Raw genomic sequence first — 14,848 nt, 5'->3', positions numbered from 1 at the left:
AATCACCCAGGGGAGCTGCTGCCTCCAGAGAAGCTGCTGCCTCCTCAGAGAGCTGCTCTCCTGGGAGTGGTCACTGCAGGGGCTGGCAGCCCCAAGGGTTTCATGACATGAACCCTCACCACAACGGCCTCTGGGCACGATGTCACTGCGGGTCACAAAGGCCTGGTGGGCACAGCTGCCTTTCTCACAGAGGCCTGGAATGATTCCCTGGACACAAAGGCCTTTTTAATGCCTTTGCCCCTCACAACTTTGCCTACTCTTGTTCCTCTCCCAGTGACCTGCAGCTCTCTCTTGTCCCACCTTTGTTCCTCCCATAAACATCTCCAAGGAAGCCATGTGACAAAGTGCCAGAGGGCTTTTCCCACCCAGCCCACCATAGGTCCCAGCCCTCAGCCCTGACCTCCTGTAGAAAAATCATCAGAGAGGGAAAAGTTTCTTTTGAACTGAATCTGGAGGCTGCTGTGAAAGTCTATAGAAAGACTGTTTTTAAAAAAAAAAAAATTAAGAACAAAGGAGGGCCAAGGAAAATGTCCATTCTTTAGTTCATAGGGGAGTGGGGGAGAATGGAAGTGTGCTGAGGAATATGCCAGGGGCATCCTGGAAGTCTCTGTCAGCAATAGTGTGGCCAGCAGGACCAAGGCTCTGACTGTCCCTCTGTGCTGGGCGCTGGTGAGGTCACACCTCATATCCTGTGCCCAGCTTTGAGTCCCTTCACCCTGTGCCTACATTTAATAAACATTACCATCTCATTGGGTGGTAATACAGTTATCTCTTGTGTCTTTGTGATAAATATGTGCCATATTGCAGATTAGAGGTAAGGGGATAATAAATTGATATGTTTTAAGTAACTTAGGAATAAAAAAGAGAATGTATTATCTTTGGAAGGAAGGTCAGGTCTCTCAGGAGGTATTTAAGGGGAATGCTAGAGCATATAGAAAAAAAATCTGGGAGGCCAAAGATCAGTTTGAACTTAAAATGGTGACTTCAGTAAAGGATAATAAAAAATGTTTTTACAAATATATTAATGGTAAAAGGAAGGGTAAGACCAATCCTTGTTCTTTACCGGATGAGGGAGAGAACTTAGTAACTGCAGATGAGGAGAAGGCAGAAGTGCTTAATACCTTCTTTGCCTCAGTCTTTAGTGGGAAGATGACTTGCCTTTAGGAAAACTGCCCTCTTGGGTTGGTCGATGGTATCAGGGAGCAGAAGGGGTCCCCTGTGATCCAGGAGGAGGCAGTCAGAGAATTTCTGAGCTAGCTGGATATTCATAAATCCATGGGACCAGATGGGATCCACCCCAGAGTGATGAGGGAGCAGGCAGATGAGCTTGCCAAGCTGCTCTCCATCATTTACCAGCAGTCCTGGCTCACTGGGGAGGTTCCAGATGACTGGAAGCTGCCCAATGTGACGCCCATTCACAGCAAGGGTGGGAAGGAGGATCCTGGTAATTATAGGCCAGTCAGTCTGACCTCAGTACCCAGGAAGAAAATGGAACAGTTTATACTGAGTGTCATCACCCAGCACTTACAGGATGGCCAGGGCATCAGACCCAGCCAGCAGGGGTTTAGGAGGGGTAGGTCGTGTTTGACCCACCTGGTCTCCTTTTATGACCAGGTGACCCTCCTGGTGGATGCAGGACAGGCTGTGGGTGTGTCTATTTGGACTCCAGCAAGGCCTTTGGCACTGTCTCCCCCAGCACATTCCTGGAAAAGCTGCAGCCCAGGGCTGGGACAGGAGCACTCTGTGCTGGGTTCAGAACTGGCTGCATGGCCGGCCCAGAGAGTGCTGGAGAGCGCTGCTGCATCCAGCTGGCAGCCAGGCACCAGTGCTGTCCCTCAGGGCTCTGTGCTGGCGCCAGCTCTGTTCAATATTTTTGTTGACCACATGGATGAGGGGATTGAGTCTTTCATTAGTAAATCTGCAGATGACACTGAGCTGGGAGTGTGTGTCCATCTGGTGGAAGGCAAGAGGGCTCAGTAGGGAGACCTGGAATGGTTGGATGGATGGGCAGAGTCCAATCAGATGAAGTTTAATGACTCAATGTCCCATGTCCTGCATTTTGGTCACAATAACCCCCTGCAATGCCAGAGGCTGGGGATGGTGTGGCTGCACAGTGCCCAGGCAGAAAGGGACCTGGGGGTCCTGCTCGACAGCCGGCTGAACATGAGCCAGCAGTGTGCCCTGGTGGCCACGAAGGCCAATGGCTCCTGGCCTGGATCAGGAATGGTGTGGCCAGCAGCAGCAGGGAGGTCATTCTTCCCCTGCACTTGGCCCTGGTGTACTTGCCATTCTTCCCCTGGACTGGCACCGTACTTTGATTGCTGTGTCCAGTTCTGGGCCCCCCAATTTAGGAAGGACATGGAGGGGCTAGAGTGTGTCCAGAGAAGGGCAACAAGGCTGGTGAGGATTTTTGAACACAAATCCTGTGAGGAACGACTGAGGGAGCTGAGGTTGTTTATCCAGGAGAAGAGAAGACTCAGAGGCGACCTTATTGCACTCTACAACTTCCTGAAAGGTGGTTGTAAGTCCAGTGGGGTTGGTCTCTTTCTCCAGGCAACAACTGACAGGACCAGAGGACAAAGTCTTAAGCTGCACCAAGGGAAATAGAGGTTGGATGTTAGAAACATTTTCTTTACAGAAAGGGTGATAAATTATTGGATTGGATTGCCTGGGGAGGTGGTAGAGTCATCGTCCCTGGATATGTTTTAAAAAAGACTAGTTGTGGCACTCGTTGCCATGGTTTAGTTGAGGTGCTGTTAGGGCTGGGTTGGATTCAGTGTTCTTGAAGGTCTCTTCCAACCCAGTAATTCTATTATTCTGTCATTCTGTGATTCTGTAACTCCATGATTGCAATGTGTCCCTCCCATCTCAGCCCCTTATGCAATTCTCACCCTTTGGCTCAGCCTCTGTGTCCCCTCAAGATGCTGGCAGAGCTGTTTGGGGACAGGGCAGGAGCGGGGCAGCCCCAGCGTTCCCCTGTGTGTGACACCCCAGCGGTGACAGCCCCAGCGTTCCCCTGTGTGTGACACTCCAGCGGTGACAGCCCCAGCGTTCCCCTGTCTGTGACACCCCAGCAGTGACAGCCCCAGCATTCCCCTGTCTGTGACACCCCAGCAGTGACAGCCCCAGCGCTCCCCTGTGTGTGACACCCCAGCAGTGACAGCCCCAGCGTTCCCCTGTGTGTGACACCCCAGTGGTGACAGCCCCAGCGTTCCCCTGTGTGTGACACCCCAGCGGTGACAGCCCCAGCGTTCCCCTGTCTGTGACACCCCAGCGGTGACAGCCCCAGCGTTCCCCTGTCTGTGACACCCCAGCAGTGACAGCCCCAGCGTTCCCCTGTGTGTGACACCCCAGCGGTGACAGCCCCAGCGTTCCCTCCCTGCAGACGCTCCAAGGGAAGCGTCCAGAGCCACGTCCAGTCCATGGAACTGAGCGGCCACTGCCCAGCCCGGCCTGGGCTGATGTGGATTCCTCTGCACACAGCTCGGGGAAGGTCCCCCTGGCCACCTGCACAGTGCCATAGACAAGTGTCAGACACAGCTACACAGCTCTGCCCAGAGCTGACAGGGGGAGTTCATTAAAAATACCACAAAAAGAAAAAACCAAACCAAACCAAAACAAAAACTAAAAAAACCCAAACAAAACCACACCAAAACTAAAGAAAAAAACAACCAAACAAAACACCACCACCCCTACAAAACAGAAAACAAAACCAAAAAACCTAAAAACCCAAAAAACCCCAAAAAAAACTTCAAAAAAAGAAAAAAAATATAAAAACAAAGAAACCAACCAAAACAGAACAAAAAACCAAAACAAACATAAGAAAAACCAAAAGAAGGAAAGGAAAACTCCACCCCACAAGAGCTGTTCCATCCTTCACTTTCCAGACCTACACTCACACAAGACCTGGGGCTGCAAAAAATGAGAATTCATTGGGCACATTTACAGCAAAAGCAGGTTTAAGACAGGTTTTCAGCAGAACTGCTCTCTGCTGAGCCAAAAAGGCCCCTTTGGCAGCTGCAGGGCCATTGCAAATGCAGAGCCTCAGCCCACAGGGCAGAAAAGGGCTCTGAGTTCCCCTCCCCTGGCACCAAATCCTGTTCCCAGGCTGCTTCACACACAGGATTCTTCTGGAAGACTGCGCAAAGCTGAGAGTGGGCTCTGGCTTCTCCATGTTGTGTCTCCTAAAGCTGCCTGGGAGAAGAAATTTTGGGTCAGCTCTGGTGGCACAATCCCTCCTGGCACAGGCACAGCACTGGGAAGGGCTTTGCTTGCCGAGGCTTTGCTGCAGCCAAGGAAAGCTCCTGGCTCAGGGTCACCTTTGCTGCTCAGCCAGAGCCCCCAGTGCCCCAGCAGCAGCAGCAGAGAATGGCAGCATTGCCAAGGGCTGGGACAGGAGGGGGAGATTTCCCCCTGGAGAGAGGCTCCTATTCCAGTTTTTGCATTCAGGCAGCTGCAGATGCCTCAGCTTTGGCTGCACAGCAGCTGCAAATGCACGTCCAGGAGCTCTGTGCATGGCCAGCCCCAGCAGGTGACAGCAAGGACAGGGCCCTGGCACAGTGACATTTGCAGGGAGCGCCTTCAGCAAGCGCTGGGGGCTGGGACTGTGTGCAGAAAACGCCCTGGGGGTCTCTGCAGTCAGGGCAAAGGAACAAAGTTTCAATTGTGGCCTGGTTAGGGAGCACCAAAATGGATTGTTTTCCATTGCCGGGTGTTCCAAGAGCCCCAGAGGAGAGCCCAGGGGGACAAGGAATGGAGAGCAGGGACTGTACAGGAGCTTCATTTGTATCAGCCCAAGTGCCCTTTTTTTCCTTATATGTGCTCCCTGAGAATGTTCTCCCCTCTCCTGTCCCCCATTGGTCCCAGTTTACTGCAATGCTCCGCCCCTGTTACCTCATTGGTTCCCCAGTTGGCTGCCCCTCCTCTGCACCACCTGTGCTCAGTTCCCATTGGCCCTTGACCCTGAGGTCCGCCCCTTTCCCCCCTTACCAAACCCTGTGTTCTCAGCCCCATTTTGTCTCTGTCCCTGGACCCTCTACATTGCAATAAACTGTGTTTGGAGCTCTGCACAAAGAGCCGTCTCTGGCCTTGTCCATCAGCAGGTTAAGCAAGCGTGCTCGGGGCTCTGGGAGTGCAGGTTGCTCACAGGGGCTCGTTGTGGATGTGCCGCAACACTGGAGATGGACATGGGCAGGAGGAACCCCTTAACCCAGTGTGCTCATACATTGTATTTTCCCCCAAACCAGGATTTCTCGTTCCCAAACCTTGGGTGGATGGAGGCTGCCAGGAAGAGGAAGATGCCCCAGGACACCCAGGCAGGTGAGGAGGAAGTCAGTGCCTCTTTCCCCCTGTCTCTTGCTCCAGCCCAGCATGGCCCCTGGCTGAAGGACAACCCCTCTGCCAACACCATCTTGGGATGCACTGGGGGGATCTTCTTCCATTTCCCTGTGGCATGGAGGCAAATCTCATCCTCTCCTTGTCCTGCCTTCCCTAGAGACCAGGGAGGACAAATCTCTGTGGCAGAACCTTGTGGAAGAGGCCATTTTGAGCAACGCCACAGGGCAGGAATCCAACGGGGAGGAAAAGCCACTGAGATCCCCCAGGAGGAGGGCCTGCAAACCCAACCCAGGGTGCTGTGAGGAGGAAAGACCCACCCTGAGGCAGGAAGGTGGACAGAGCTTCAGCCAGGGATCAAAGCTGGTGGCCCACGGGACGCTTCATGGTGGGGAGAAGCCCTACAAGTGCTTGGAGTGTGGGAAGAGCTTCAGGCAGAGCTCACACCTGATCAGCCACCAGATGATCCAGACTGGGGAATGGGCCTACGAGTGTGGGGAGTGTGGGAAGGGCCTCAGGTGCAGCTCAGAACTCGTCAGGCATGAACTCATCCACACTGGGGAAAGGCCCTACGAGTGTCCCCATTGTCTGAAGAGGTTTCAGACCAGCTCCAGTCTCCTGCGCCACCAGCGGATTCACACAGAGGAGCGGCCCTTCTGCTGCCCCGACTGCGGGAAGGGCTTCAAGCACAACTCCAACCTCATCAGGCACTGGCGCATCCACACTGGGGAAAGGCCCTACGAGTGTCCCCATTGTCTGAAGAGGTTTCAGACCAGCTCCAGTCTCCTGCGCCACCAGCGGATTCACACAGAGGAGCGGCCCTTCTGCTGCCCCGACTGAGGGAAGGGCTTCAAGCACAACTCCAACCTCATCAGGCACCGGCGCATCCACACTGGGGAGAGGCCCTATGAGTGTCCCCGGTGTGGGAAGAGCTTCACCTAGAGCTCCAACTTGACCAGACACCAACGGAGGCACTGGTAAGGGAAGCCGTGCAAATGTCCCAACTGCAGGAAGAGCTTCTTGCACTTCTCCAGCTTCATCCACCATTGGAGAACCCACACTGGGTAGAGCCCTGGAGGTCTATTTTCACTGTGATCCATGCTCGGAAGACACCTGTCTGTATTCCTACCCCTGCCAGTGGCATGATGTAGGATTGAAGAACGTGAAGGTCTGGCCATGGCCATGTCATTACATTCACTCCCACTCCCACCTCGGGTCATTGCCAGGGGCAGGAAAGGGTGTCCTTTCCAGGCAGGAGGAAATACTAGGCCTGGAAGAGCCAGGGATTTGTGTTGTATTTTTCCATGTAAATAGTTTTTCTTATCCCTTCTGTTATCAACATTGTTTCTGTTCCTGTTTGTTTTTTATCTCATTGATGTTCCCACTAACTTGTTCTTATGCCAGCCCAGGATCTTTGCCTTTTGTGATTTCCATGGGAGGTGGGAGGGCAGCACGCGGCAGCATGGTTTTAGTGGGAGCAGGACATTGGGGAAACCCATTCCTAAAGCCCGGCCCCTGGAATCCAAGCATCCCAGCTGGTCCCAGCCCTGGTGGCCATGGCAACAGCCTTGGGAGCGGGTCCCTGGCTGAGGCTGTGGGAACCTCTTCCCTCTGGGCCCAGGGACAGGACTGGAGGGAACAGCTGCAGCTGAGTTGGGGAAGGCTGAGGTTGGATCTCAGGAAAAGGTTTTTCCCCAGAGGCTGCTGGGGCAGTGCCCAGGCTCCCCAGGGAAGGCTCCCAGCTCCAGTGCTCTCTGAGCTCCAGCAGCGTTTGGACAACACTGCCAGGCCCAGGCTGGCATTGTTGGGGTGTCCTGTGCAGGGCCAGCAGCTGGACTCCAGGATCCTGATGGGCCCCTCCCAGCTCAGCCAATTCTGTGGATCTGGGATCCCATGACCCTGGGGATGGTTGCCATGGCAACGAGCTCTGGCTGCAGGCCTGAGCTGGTGTCCATGGCAACCACCTCTGGCAATGGGGTGTCCATGGAGCTGCCGATGGACTGAGCATGGCAACAGGGGGCTGGGGATGGTTGCCATGGAAACTGACGATAGCAACAAGGGGCTGGGGATGGTTGCCATGGAAACTGACCATAGCAACAGGGGGCTGGTGATGGTTGCCATGGAAACTGACCATAGCAACAGGGGGGCGGGGATGGTTGCCATGGAAACTGACGATAGCAACAGGGGGCTGCTGATGGTAGCCATGGAAACTGACCATAGCAACAGGGTCCTGGTGATGGCTGCCATGGAAACTGACCATAGCAACAGGGTCCTGCTGATGGTAGCCATGGAAACTGACCATAGCAACGGGGGGCTTGGGATGGTTGCCATGGAAACTGACCATAGCAACAGGGGGCTGGGGATGTTTGCCATGGAAACTGACCATAGCAACAGGGTCCTGGTGATGGTTGCCAAGGAAACTGACCATAGAAACAGGGTTCTGGTCATGGTTGCCATGGAAACTGACCATAGTGACGGGGGCTGTTGATGGTTGCCATGGAAACTGACCATAGCAACAGGGTCCTGGTGATGGTTGCCATGGAAACTGACCATAGCAACAGGGGGCTGGGCATGGTTGCCATGGAAACTGACCATAGTAACAGGGGGTTGGGGATGGTTGCCATGGAAACTGACCATAGCAACAGGGGACTGGGCATTGTTGCCTGCTAAGGATCAGATTTGTCACAGGCCCTCAGAGGGGTTCCATGGGGACATTCCAAGAGTCTCCGGGCTGTTCAAGAGCTGGAATGTCACAGGCTGAGACAGGGACTCCTTGGACACCTCCCAGGGGTTTTTGGGGATGGTAAAGAGCCCTGTGGGCAGAGGCAGTCACAGCCATTCCATAGTGACATCCCAGGGCACCTTGGGCTGCAAGGCACTGCTCTGTCACAGGCACTCACAGGGGCTCCATGGTGACATCCCAGGAGTCCCCAGGCTGCCAAAGAGCCGGGATGTCCCAGACACTGACAGGGGTTCCTGTCATGGGCACAGTGGGAGCTTCAGGCAAAGTTTATTGGAGAAGCTCCTGTTTGGTCATGCGGTGCAGAAAGGATCCCCAAATGTCACTGCTGAGTCAGAGATGACACAGACTCAGATCAGAAGACTAAGGGCTAAAAGGCACCCATTTATTCAGTCCTCTTCTTTTATACTTTGGTTTGCTACAGGTGGACCTCAGTGCTCATTTAATCAACACATTTTACATCCTTGACAAATTAAGAAAACACTCTTCATTAAACAACTTTATGGAAAAAAACACTTATTACAAACATTGTCGGGACACCAGTTATTGATGTTTGTTTTACGTTGGACCCTTCTGGGGGCTCTCTGGATGGGGGAAACACTCCTTTAGCAGTTCTGTGCTAGGGAAAAAGAGACTCATGGGACTTTTTTGGTCTTCAGCTTCTTGTTTGTTCTTATCTTACATAAAGTTTTGCATGCTGTGCACACCAGGCTCAGTGGGATGGAAAATGTACAGTTTCCAGGTCTTTCAAAGTTGTCTCATCCAATTAACTCTTAAAATGTACATTATTTCTACTTATCTACCAAGAACTCATCCCTTGACTGTCCACCTAACCTCTCCACTGTGCTTTCCTTGGCCAATCACCCTGTGCCACTAATACTGCAGAAAATGGAGTAGATGAAGAGGAAGAAGAAGACAGGGATAACACCAAAATTCCTTCTTCATGCTTCCTATCTGCACCATACTAAAAATCCCAAAACCTAAATTTCTCACCCTAGTAACATACTATACTACTCTCTATTACCTACTTCACACTTTGGTAAATTCTCATATATCTCAAAGTCTTGGAAGTCCTCTTCATGAGTGACAGTTAAAGGCAGTGTTTCTCTGAAGGCAGGACCCCTCAGAGCAGACAGAGAAATATTCCCTGTGCCCTGGATTCCCACACATTTAACCTAAAAACCTTGAACCATTGAGATGCTAAGTTACCCAAAAAATATTCAAGATAATTAGTATTAGAAGGAGAAGAAATAGACAACAACAGAAAGACAGAAGATCTATAGAAAGACACACACTTAGGAACAAATGGCTCGGGTTCCAGCATCACTGACAGCAGAACTCCAGCGCAAGGCAGGATCCAGAGCAGGAGCTGGCCTCGTGCTCCGGCTTTTAACCCCCTGGGCCTTCATGGGCCCGCCCCTGGGGTGGGACTGCCAGTGGCTTGTCCAATCAGAGTCAAGGTAACACCAGCTGCAGGTGTGTGATTGATTGACAGCTCAGCCAATCAGAGATTGGATAGTGCATCATGTTGTGAGATTGACAGCTCTGTCAGGGCTGGGGGCAGGGCTCTGTCCCACCACAAACCAAGGCCTGACCCGGGCCTGGCCCCACACGGGCATTCCGAGCATCTCAAGGTATCTTGGGACATCGATCTCATCCAGCCTCTGACAGCAACCATGGTGACACTCCGGAACCTCATGGAACCAAGGGGCCATGTGACACTCTGGTGCCTCATGGAATCAAGGAGACCATTGTGACACTGTGGGGTCCCAGGAAACCAAGAGAACGCAGAACAGGTCTGGCTGGCTGGGCCTCCTGGGGACCACCTGACAGGTCCAGCTGACCTTGGCATGTCGAGGGCTGCTTCTCATCTGCCCTTGAAGCACTGGGGCTCCGGGCTTTCCTTCCTACTGGAGAGAACAGTCCTTGTCCTCCAAGGGCCCATTGCCAAAACTGGGATTCCTCCTTTGAATTTCTTTACATGCAAAGATTGTTCCCAGATGAAATCTGCCAGGACAGACAGATCTGGCTGCCTTGGCTAACCGGAGGGCACCTTTCATCTGCCTTTGAAACACTGGCACCATGTGCTTTTCTTTTTGATGGGAAAAAAACATCCATCTTGACCAGGCACCCATAGCCAAAATTGGGCATCTGTCTCCAGAATTCCCTATATCCAAGTATAGCTCCTAGACAAAAGCTGCCAGGACTGACAAGTTTGGCTGGCCTTGGCTTCCTGAGGGCTGGCACTCATCTACCTCTGAAACACTGGGGCTCTGTGCTTTCCTTCCCAATGAAAAGAATTCTTCTTCTTGTCCAGGCCTCCACAGCCAAAATTGAGATTCCTCCTCCAAAATGCCCTATGTCCAAGGATAGTCCCTAGACAAAAGGTGCCAAAAGAGACAGATCTGGCTGGTTTGGCCTAAGGGTGGCCACCTCTCATCTTCTTCCAGAACACTTGGAATTCACACTTTCTTTCCTATAAGAAAAAAACATCCATGTTGACCAGGTGCCCGTGTCCAAAACTGGGATTCCACCTCCAAAACTGTGTACATCAGGAACTGCTCCCAAGTGAAAGTTTCCAGGACAGACAAGTCTGGCTGCCCTTGGCCTCTTGGGAGCTCCCTCTCACCTGCTTTCCAAACACTGGGGCTCTGTGCTTTCCTTCCAATGGAAAAGAACTGTTCTTCTTCTCAAAGTGTCTGTGAAATTGAGATTCCTCCTCCCAAATTGAATATATCCAAGCATTCTGCCATGACAAAAGCTGCAGGACAAACAGGTCTGGATGTCTTGGCCGCCCAGGAGCCCCCTCTCTCCTCTTCTGCCTTTGAAACACTCAGGCTCGGAGCTTTCCCTTCTATGAAAAAGAACTGTCCTACTTATCTACACAGAAGTGGCCGAAATTGGGATTCCACCTCCAAAATTCCCTATGTCCAAGGGTTGCTTTCAGACAAAAGTTAGCAGGACACAGAGAGGTCTGGCTGGTCTAGGCCTCTGATGACTGCCTTTCATCTGCCCCTGAAACAACAATGTTCTATGATTTTCTTCCAATGGTAAAGAATCGTCCTTCTCCTCTGGGCATCCATGTCTGAAATTGAGATTCCACCTCCAAAATTCTGTATATCCAAGGGTTGCTCCCAGGCAAAATCTGCCAGTACCGCCAAGTCTGGTTGGCCTTGGCCTCTGGTGACTGCCCCTGCAACACTGGGGCTGGGTTCTTTCCTTCCCATGGAGATCACTGGGACACTGTGGGCCCTCATGAAATGCAGGAGATCATTGTGGCACCACTGGAGCCCATGGAACCAAGGGGCCATGGTGACACAGCGGGGCTTCATGGAACCCAGAGACCACTGTGACTCTGTGGGGCCTGATGGAACCATGGAGACCATTAGGACCCTTCAGGGCCTCGTGTCACCAAGGGGGCATTATGGCACCTCAGGGCCTCAAGGAAGCAAGGGACCATTGGGACACTGTGGGGCCCCATGGAGCTGAGGGAACATGGAACAGGTCTGGCTGGCTTGGCCTCCCAGGGGCCACCTGACAGGTCTGGCTGATCTTGGGATGTCAAGGGCTGCCTCTCCTCAGCTCCTGGAACACTGGGGCTCCATGCTATCCTTGCTGTGGAAAAGAACTCTCCCACTTTTCAGATGCCCATTGCCAAAATTGATACTCTCCCTAAAATATTTCTTACATGCAAGAGTATTTCTCAGAACAAAATCCAGCAGCTCTGGCTGGCCTTGGCCTCTGCTGGTCACTTTGCATCTGCCCTTGAAACAGTGGAGCTCTGTTCCATCATTTCTATGGAATAAAATGGCTTTCATGTCCAGCTGCCATGGCCAAAAATAGAATTTGGCCTCCCAAATTCTGTAAATCCAAGGATTGCTCCCAGACAAAAGTAGCCAGGACAGACTGGTCAGGCTAGCCCTGTCCTCTGGTGATTTTCTTAGATTAGGAGCTGAATATTTTCATTTGAAAGCACCTTGGAGAGGGCCCAGAGATCTTTCAAGGAGGAGTTTTGAGATCTCGGGCACAAGACCACTACATATGGTCAAAGGAGCTCTGTGCTCTGTGCTGTTGTGGGGGTTTTGCATCACGGGAGTGATATTCTAAGAGAAGCTGCAACAGTTTCCTCTGTGTCTGACAAAAAACCCAATCAGTGATTAGCTTTGAGAACTGACAATTTGTTAAATCACTAAGGAACCTGTACATGCCTCTGTGCAGACACATGTTAAAGATGAGAAAGCCTGGGAGGGTCTCTTTTCTTTCTGGCCAGCAAAGAGGTAACAAGGCTGGCCCAGCCCTGTCTCAGCTGGGCCGGGCCGGGCGGCTCCTGCCGTGGGGCTGGGCCCCTTCCCAGTGAGCCCCCCAGGCCCCATCGGCTGCCGGGCAGGGCAGGGGAGGCCGCGGGGCCGAGGCCGGGCCGGGCCATGGCTGCGGTTGCCAACACCTGGGCGCTACCGAGCCCTGCCCCGCCGCCAGCCCCGGCCGAGCCAGGATCCGCCGGGCCCCAGGAGCAGCCTCGGGCCGGGCCGGCTCGGCCAAGATTCTGCCACCCTTGGGGCTCACCCGCAAGCCCCGGGCAGGGGGAGGAGAAGCCATGGGCCCCGGCCGTGCTGCTGCTGTGTTCTGGCCTGGCTGCTGAGATCCTGGCCCTGCCCCAGCGCGGCCCATCCTGACACAGCCCCAGCGCAGCCGCTGCAGAAACCTCCATCGTAAAACAGCTCCGGCCGCAAGGACTGAGCCCGGCCGGGGTCACAGAGCCATCTGCAGGCCCCAGGAGAGATATTAACTCTTTTAGTGCTTCCATCCTCCCTCGAGTGAGAGAAAAGGACAAAGTGCAGGAACATAGAGGAGCACCATGAAGACACCGAGGTCAGTGAAGGGGAAGTTGAGTCCCAGATGGGAGGGATGAGGAGATGCCTTGATCTTTAGGCTGAAATCCTCTTGAAAAGATACGGAGAAGGATGTAAGTGATACATCAGACTCTCTTTTTCCCTATAATGCATTGAAAAGTATGTGGAGATGTCTTGTTCAGCAAAGGCTTCTGTGGCAGCAACTTTCGGGTCACAGAACGAAACACAAATTTCCCAGGCATTGTTTTGGGAAAGCCTATGAGAAGATCAGAAAAAAAAAAAAAAAAGAAGAACAATTAATATCTTAACTTGCTGCACCTGGTATTTTGAACTTGTGGAATGTATTACAAAGATTTGTTTACCAAAGGGTGGTTTCTTAATTAGCCAGTGGTGATGGGTTTTGTATTGGAGGACCAATTAGGTCCAGCTGTAGTGAACTAGGTTAAAAAAGTATGGGTTTCTTAATAAAGATTATTGATCACCCTCTGTGAATCATGCAGTCAATGTCTATTATTATCCAGCCTGGGGCCCTTGACGTGACAGGCCTCCATACTAAAGTAAGGAAATGTCGAAGTAGCTGTGATCCCATGAGACATTTGAACAGAGAAAGAGAGAAGAGTGATGAGACCCTGTGCCTCAGGGAGAGAAGAAAAAGACCTCTGTTCCCAGAGATGAAGATGATTTCAGAAACAGATGAAGAAAACCTTTGCTCTTAAACAGCCCATATTTAAACTAATGCCCCATAAGTTGACATGGCCCATAAACACAACTGTGGGAAAGCTGTGAAAAAACGGGAGGTACTTCATGATTGCTGATTTTCTGGGCGGCTGCTATACATGGGAATTGAGATCCATGAGAGAACTGTTTTCGTACAGAGAAGTCTCCATTGCATGAAAGAGAGACTCCTCTCCCTAAGGGAACTGAAGCAAGATTATTTTAGTAGTGGTAAACTGACTCAAAATTTAGGTTTTGTCTCTTTACAATGTCAGTAAGAAAGCAAAGGTTGCAGCGAGAGGAGAAGTATTCTGAAAGTTTTGTTCTGATTCTAAATACTCTTTCTTTTAGTTGCTGTTAATAAACTTTTCTTTATATGCTTTTAAAGTTTTTAGCCTACTTTGTCTTTCTCGTAATCCCATCTCACAGCAGGAAATGAGTAAGAATATTTTAGTGAGTGCACTGGTAATTAGCCAGCACCGAGCCCACCACAATAATTGATGCATTGGCCAAGAAATCTCAAAATGGCGAATCAAAATCACTAGAAAAACATTCCTGATGAACTGCACTAGAGGAGAGGGAAATCAAGACAGAGCCATGGTTTGTCAGGACTGCTTGATCCTAATGAGCCCCGTGGTGCATTTAGAGCTGAGCAGTGGAACCTCAGGGCCCGAGAGGAGATTGCAAAAACCTTTTCAGGAGTCAAAGTCAGAGAAAACACCCAGAGTATCTCAAAGCATGAATGGGTCCCACTGAACCCCAACACAGGCTCCTCATGGACTCCTTGGAGGAGAGAATGGGAGGCCAGGATGGCACAAAACCCTCTCAGAGACTCAGTGTGGGAAGGAAAATCCAAAGTACCTTAAAAATCTTGAGAACCTCAAAGCATTAATAAGCCCCACTGAGTGTCATTACTAATAAAGGCTCTCAAGGGACTCGTTAAAGCAGATAATTGGAGGCTGTGACTGCAAAATCCTTCTCATAGAGTCTGCATCGAAAGGCAAACATCAAGTACCTTAAAATAACTGAAGTACCCTGACCATTAATGAGTCCCAGTGAATGTTGCTACTGACAGAGAATCTCTAGGGACTAATTACAGCAGATAATTGGAGGCCATGATTGCACAAACCTCTCAGAAATTCAAGGCAAAAGCCAAACCCAAAGTCCTTTGAAAAACCTGCATTCCCTGGGAGCATTCAGGAGCCCCCAG

At 51.6% G+C, this 14,848-nt stretch overlaps 1 long non-coding RNA gene across 1 annotated transcript; it reads left to right on the top strand.

Moving 5' to 3' along the window:
• Positions 1–9,585: 9,585 nt before the first annotated feature.
• On the top strand, positions 9,586–13,416 carry LOC135287491 (uncharacterized). The gene is made up of 2 exons (XR_010351163.1): positions 9,586–11,578; positions 12,870–13,416. It is a non-coding gene; the product is annotated as an uncharacterized LOC135287491 (long non-coding RNA).
• The last annotated feature ends 1,432 nt before the right edge of the window (positions 13,417–14,848 follow it).

The sequence above is a fragment of the Passer domesticus genome, chromosome 29 (assembly GCF_036417665.1).
Source record: "Passer domesticus isolate bPasDom1 chromosome 29, bPasDom1.hap1, whole genome shotgun sequence".
Lineage (NCBI taxonomy): Eukaryota > Metazoa > Chordata > Aves > Passeriformes > Passeridae > Passer > Passer domesticus.
Note: the sequence above shows the minus strand (reverse complement) of the source record. Positions and strands in the feature narration are given on the sequence as shown.